The following is a 7457-nucleotide window of genomic DNA, read 5'->3' as shown; positions in this document are numbered from 1 at the left end:
CACGGCGATTGAAAAGAATACTTCTGGTGTCCAGTCTCCCTTCTTTTCCCCTACGACAACCAAAAAAAAATACACAACGCAGAGCAAGCGGGAAACTCAAGGCGGACTGAGTGCGTGGTGGTTAAGCGCAGGACACAACGGGTTACATCTTTGGTGCCGTGACAACCCGGATCGCAGTCAGCAGTCACAAATTTGGTTTCTATATCCTTTGAACTGATATCTGTTATTGGTTTTGAATAAAACAAAAAAATAATAATTTTGTGTATGTGTGTATATATATATATATATATATACATATAATACTAATAATAATCGTTTTTAGTACAGTGGTTGTGATCCTGTATCTAGAAATAGATGATGTGCTTGTGATTTAACTGGTAAGCCCATAAATATTTGGGTGCATTATGCTAGATGGTGGCAGTTGTAGTAGCACTTGTATGCTGAAGTTCGTATAGGCTACTGGTCTGAAAAAAATTATTATTTTTTTTTTTTTTTTTTCTTCAATTGATTTTATTTATTTATTTTTTGTCGCAAAGCACATACACTGTTTATACACACATATGTATAATATATATATATATATATATATATATATATATATATATATATATATATATATATAAGCACCCTGCTGTACAAAGTTAACTCCCCCAAGCTTAATCAGCAAAACAAATGGCTAGTGGTGGCACCCCTCACCGACCAACCTCAGTGAGACAGCGGCTTGTCTCTGAAACCCCATGGCTTTCTGTCAGACATGACGCGGCCCAGTCACACTCAGGTAGCCCCAGGTATGACGAAGCAGTGTGCATCGTAGAGGGTGTAGCACCCGAGCCTGTTAACCGGCCCAGCCAGCCTCACACGCCTCACACCAGCCCTAACCCACCAGCGAGCTCAGCCGTTCAAAACTTATTTGATGCCCACATTCCTGCTACTGCCCCATTGCCTCATTACAATCCACCAGTCCAAACGTTCCAGTATAGCCATCAACATGGGCCCACCCCAGATGAGTACCCAGGGCATCCAGCTGCCCACCAAACCTACTACTCTCCTCCGGCTGTGCCCCATGCTGCTCATCTGGTGACAGCTCCTAGTCAGCAGCAGGCCTACTTCGCATCTCCTCACTACTCCAACCAGGCTCAAGCACTACACGCCCCCCCAGCTAATTATCTACCAACCACAGTACCTGGGTTGAGGTTCCCAGCACACGTCCCTGGTAGGCCAACCCTAGCATGCGGGTTCACCCAGACACACCAAATAAAGAATGTCCAGGTGTTCAGTGGAAATGTGGAGTGCAAGATTTTGGTGGATGACTGGATAAGAGACATGCAGTATCTGCTGAATGCTGGAGGCCTTACGCCGGACATTGACTTTGCTACAGTGGTTCGACATTTAAGTGGTGAAGCCAGGAAGCTGGTTTTGAACTTGCCCACAGATGAGCGATCTCCGAGGAGAGCATTTGAGGAACTGAGGGCAGAATATGGTGATATTCAGTCGTCTCTTGACCCACTTGCGGACTTCTATGAAAGATCGCAGAAGCCAGGTGAGACCGCATGCTCGTATGCCATTGCCCTAGAGTCCATTCTTTGCACGGTGGAAGAAACACAAAATGGCGGTTACCCCTTTGCTGACAGGGATGGAAAGTTAACTCGTCAATTCCTGAGAGGATTACATGATGAGGAAGTGTACATGCGTATTTCCCCAATGAAACCCAGACTCATGAGTTTTCGGGAACTCCAGTCTGAACTGCGCCTCCTAGCCAGGGAATCAAGAAAATCCCTCTCTCAGCCGAGAGTAAAAAGGCCAATTAACCAAGTCCATGTAGCAAACGCAGTAAGTGAGCAAAATCATAAACCAGAGTATGTGAGAAAGCGGGATGCTGATCTAGCTGAGTTGACGGCTTTGGTAAAAAAACTGGCCCTGACACAGGAGGAGCATATTACCAGAATGGCGGCATTGGAGTCAAAAATTGCTGCCACTCCCCATCCATCTAGTGCAGTGGCACCGAAGACTGGTGACAAGGCAGCCTTAGTGTGCTTCCGCTGTGGCGAAGCAGGGCATGTGGCTAGAGTGTGTAGAGCAGTGCTGACCAGTGATGACCAGCCTCAGGTAGGAAGACAAGCTAGCCAACAGTTAAACGCCTAGAGCCCGTGGTTGTAGGGGAGACTGCGGGCATGGTTCATGAGTCCCCCAAAGACAAGGAACATTCACATGCTACTCCACTAATTGGCCCAACGAATGAAGGCAATGTCAGAGTGAATGGGATGATGTGCAGAGCCCTGATTGATTCAGGGTCACAAGTGACCACAATTACTGATGAGTTCTGGCACAGACATCCAGAATTACGCTCCCAAACGCCCCATCCGACGGACATTCCCATAGAGGGTGCTGGGGGCCAACGGGTGCCTCACTTGGGCATCTTGCATATCAACCTCTCGTTCCTGGAGAGGTCATACAAGGGAGTACCGGCCTTTGTCGTCCCAGTCTGCAGCTATAGAGCCTCAGTCCCGCTGCTGATAGGCACAAATATAATACGGGCTTCACAAGAACACCTGAAATCTGAATTTGGTAGGCAATACCTGTCAGTTGTACAGCAGTCTCATCCTGAGTGGTACTCTGCCCTTGTGGAGATGGAGGGAGCAGAATCAGAGGAAGGGACTGGTAAGGTGGGGCCGGTGAAGTATATTGGACAGAGGGCAAAGGTCATTCCTGCGGGGAAAGAAGTTAATGTGATCGGTAGAGTCTTTGGGGGCCCTAAAAGACGGGAATACACTGCTCTTGTTGAGGGGTTATCTCCCCTAAGGCTCCCTGATGGCCTAGCTGTCGCTCGGGTCTTGGCAAATGTAAAAAAAAGGCTGCGTTCCTGTTCGTATAATGAATCTGTCTGGGCAACCTATGAGAATAAATCCGCACACCTCCATAGCTGAAGTCTCCCTCATAACACAAGTGTATGAGAGGGGGAGGGAGGTGAGCGCAGAGAGAATCAGCTCTCGGGCCCACACTCTCCAAACATGTCCGGCCCAAGACCAGTCCCAAAATGAGCCTGAGCAGGATATTGTGTCCTTATTAGACCTCAGCAATGCCTGCTTCGAGACAGATAATCAATACCTGCAGATGATAGAGGTAGTAAAGCAGAATAGTGATGTGTTTTCCAAACATCATTTGGACTATGGCCACACGTCGGTCGTTAAGCATGAGATCCCCCTGGTGGACCCCAAGCCTTTCCGGCTACCCTACAGGAAAATACCTCCATCCCAGTACCAGGCAGTGAGGAAGGCCATCACAGAAATGGAAGAAGCAGGTGTAATAAGTCCAAGTAAGAGCCCGTACGCATCTCCTATTGTGGTTGTCACAAAAAAAGATGGCTCCCTGAGAATATGCATGGACTACAGAAAACTGAACTCCTGCAGCACCCGCGATGCTTTCCCTCTTCCTAGAGTTGAGGAGGCCCTGGAGGCCTTGGGGCAAGCTAGATATTTCTCCACATTAGATTTAACCTCCGGTTACTGGCAGGTAGAGGTGGCAGAGGCAGACAGGCACAAGACAGCATTCAGCACACCGATGGGTCTTTTCGAGGCAAATCGGATGCCGTTCGGGTTACAGAACGCGCCATCGACGTTCCAAAGATTAATGACCTGCTGCTTTGGTGACCTCAACTTTGAAAGCTTGCTCATCTATCTGGATGACATTGTTGTTTTCTCAAGAACCTTCGAGGAGCACCTGGAGAGGCTGCGAATGGTCTTTAGCAGACTGAGGGAGTATGGCCTAAAGTTGAAGCCTCAAAAGTGCCACCTGCTAAGACGAGAAGTGCGCTACTTAGGCCATGTGGTGTCCAGCGAAGGCATTAAAACTGATCCTGACAAGATCAGTAAAGTGGCGGAATGGAAGGTGCCAGGAAACCGGCACGAGGTGTTGCAGTTCCTGGGCTTCGCGGGGTATTACCGCAGATTCATTGAAGGCTATGCATCTATTGCAGCACCACTGTATCGGCTGACCTCTGGCGACCCAAGGAAGAAAAAAAGAGGCAAGAGGGGAATCCCAGCAGCTGGACTGCCATTTGTCTGGACAGAGGAGTGCGAGCATGCCTTTCAGTCCTTAAAGACTAAGCTTACTACAGCTCCAGTGCTTGGCTATGCAGACTATACTCTACCTTTTGTGCTCCAGACGGATGCATCCTTAGTGGGTCTTGGTGCAGTGTTGGCTCAAGTTCAGAATGGCCAAGAAAGAGTTATTGCATACGCTAGTCGTGGTTTGAGCCCTGCTGAAACACGGTACCCTGCACACAAGCTGGAGTTTTTAGCCTTGAAATGGGCAGTGACGGGAAAATTCTACGATCATCTGTATGGGCACAAGTTCTCAGTTCTTACCGATAATAATCCGCTGAAGTATGTGATGACTTCTGCAAGGCTCGATGCAACAGGCCAGCGCTGGGTGGCACAACTGTCAATGTTTGACTTTGACATTCGGTATAGACAGGGAGGGTGTAATGCCAATGCAGATGGCTTATCACGAATGCCAGCCAGTGAAGTAGCTGAGGCCCTGCACACATGCCCGCAAAGAGTGGACACGTCACCCCAGAGGTGGGCACAAGGGCATGAGAATGCTGAAGTAGCCGCTGATGCCACGCAAAGAGACTGTACCCCAAATGAGGCAATGAGCACTGCAAGCCAGTTTTGCAGTGTAGGTAGTGACGCCCTACCAAGCATGACGAAACAAGAGATGAGGGTGGCTCAGAGAACTGATCCTGTGATTGGACCCATCTTGTACTACAAATCACAGTACACCAAGCCAAAACGTTCATCGAGAAGCCAGAGCAGTGAGCATGAGAGGCTTATTAGGAAGGAGTGGAAGAGACTCGTGGTGAAGGAAGGCATCCTGTATCGGCAGGTGGGGGACAGGCAGAGAGGATCCTTCTGCCAGTTAGTGCTGCCAGAGAAGTTCCGTGGCTACATTAAGTCATCACTTCATGATGACTCAGGGCATTTTGGTGTGGAACGCACATTGGCTCTGGTCAGAGAACGATTTTACTGGCCTCGGATGTTCAATGATGTCAAGACATGGTGTGAACAATGCGAAAGATGCTGCCTAAGGAAGACACCGACAGCCGGTCTCCGAGCCCCCCTTGTCAGCATCCACACTAATGCCCCATTAGAGCTTATCTGCATTGACTTCTTGACAGTAGAGAAATCCAAAGGGGGATTTGAGAACATCTTGGTGGTAACAGACCACTTCTCTCGCTGGGCGCAGTCCTATCCTACCAAAGACCAAAGGGCAGTAACTGTAGCGAAGGTGTTGTGGAGGAACTTCTTCTGCAAGTTTGGGTTCCCAGCCAAGCTTCACGCAGATCAGGGGCGAAATTTTGAGAGTGCAGTGGTCAAAGAGATGTGCAGGCTGACAGGTACCCAAAAGACACACACCTCCCCCTACCACCCCCAGGGCAACGGGATGACAGAGAGGTTCAACCGTACCCTGATGGACCTGTTGGGCACACTTCCTCCCCAGTCCAAGGGGCAGTGGCATGAATACATTGATGCCCTGACTTACGCTTATAATTGTACACGTCATGACTCCACAGGCTACACACCTTACTACCTGATGTTTGGCCGACACCCACGGCTGCCTATTGACCTTGTGTTTGGATTGGCCTCAACTACTGACTACTGTGAACACTCAGAGTATGCCAAGACGCTTCATGACAGCCTCAAATATGCTTGTGAGCAGGCAAATCTCTCCTCAAGACATTCCAAGGAAGCTCAAAAGAAATACTATGATGTGAAGGCAAAGGTCAGACAATTTGCACCAGGCGACCGAGTACTGATCAAGGTCTGCCACACCGAAACCAGACAGAAGCTGGCTGATCGATGGGAGCCGAAGCCCTACTTGGTCATAAAGAAGCAGTCTGGAATACCCGTGTATGTTGTTCGGTCAGAAGAAGGCTCAGTAGAGCGAGTGGTCCATCAGAATCTCATGACTCAGTGCATGTTCTTTCCCATGGAGTCTGAGCAGACTCGGGACAATGTGGGTGAGGCGCAAGATTCGAGCGGCAGTGAAGACTCAGAAGCAAGTGACTGCGAGGTGGAAAGGCATGAGGGGAGATGGGAACTTGAAGAGCAGATGGGTGATGTCTCTGAGCAGGACAACAGCCTGATTGCCATGGGAGGTAGCTTGGATGCTCAGGATTGTTCTGGCAGAAGTCAGAATGATACCCTCACTACGAGAGAGCCAGAGGAGACTATGACCAAAGAGGTCCGGACCTCACAAGAAGCTAATGGGTGTACTGACAGTGGAGATGTTCCTCGCCGCAATCCCACAAGAAGCAGGCGAGCCCCGAATAGACTGTCGTATCAGCTGCATGTCCCTGGGGTAGAAACAGTGGAGGACAAGATAGAGAGAGGACGGAAAATTTGGCAGCTGGCAAGAATGGGGAATGGCAGCAGCACTACATTGAATACACCACACACACACACACACACACACACACTTTAAGTGACTGATTTAAGTAACTCAGGGACCCAGGGTATGTTCTACATTCTGGAAGGTCTGTTACTTAGATGGCGGGGACGCCATCACCCAACGGAGGGGTGGGTGTAGCCGGCAGTCCCCCTCCTGGCCGCTAGGGTGCGCTTTGCCCAGCCAGTAGTAGATGGCTAACCGGAATGTAGAGCCTCAGTCTTGTATTGTACTGTGTGAAGGTAAGATGTGAAGAGAAACATCCAACTAAATGTAATGGTTTAAATAAACCATCCGTCTTCAGACATCTTTATTATTATGTTCTAAAGCTGTTTTGGTTCGATATAAAAGATCATATTGTTGATTTGAAGACGTTTTGTATGGTATGTTTTAGTGCATTACATTGAAAGTGTAGCGCCAAGAGTCGTCACGTACAGCCACAGTGCTAATTCGCTAACGTTCGTTATTCATGTTCCAGGGTAAAAAACATTGCTGTATGGTTTTATATTGAAAATTTGTAGTTCTGTGCAGTATTCTTGTGGTTAGTGAGCAGTCGGTGACGATATGCATCTAGTGAGAATTCTGTAGTAAAAGCAGTCTTGTATTGTACTGTGTGAAGGTGCCAGAGAGAAGTGATGCTGCATTATTGCTGTATGAAGAGAGAGATCGTCGGGTAATAAAACCGCTGCGACTGCACGGCGATTGAAAAGAATACTTCTGGTGTCCAGTCTCCCTTCTTTTCCCCTACGACAACCAAAAAAAATACACAACGCAGAGCCAGCGGGAAACTCAAGGCGGACTGAGTGCGTGGTGGTTAAGCGCAGGACACAACGGGTTACAGCACCAACAGAAATGCAAACAATACACCTAAACAATCTAATCTAGCATGTTGATGTTTAAAGCATATTTGTGATACCAACCCTTATTTGTCATATATACAGAAAAGATATATAGAAAGATAATATATATAGAAAGAAAAGAGAAATGCTCATACAAACTCTGAACAATTG

This window comes from Brachyhypopomus gauderio, chromosome 4 (genome assembly GCF_052324685.1).
Source record: "Brachyhypopomus gauderio isolate BG-103 chromosome 4, BGAUD_0.2, whole genome shotgun sequence".
Taxonomy (NCBI): Eukaryota; Metazoa; Chordata; class Actinopteri; order Gymnotiformes; family Hypopomidae; genus Brachyhypopomus; species Brachyhypopomus gauderio.
The sequence above is the reverse complement of the archived record's forward strand: the minus strand, read 5'-3'. Positions refer to the sequence as shown.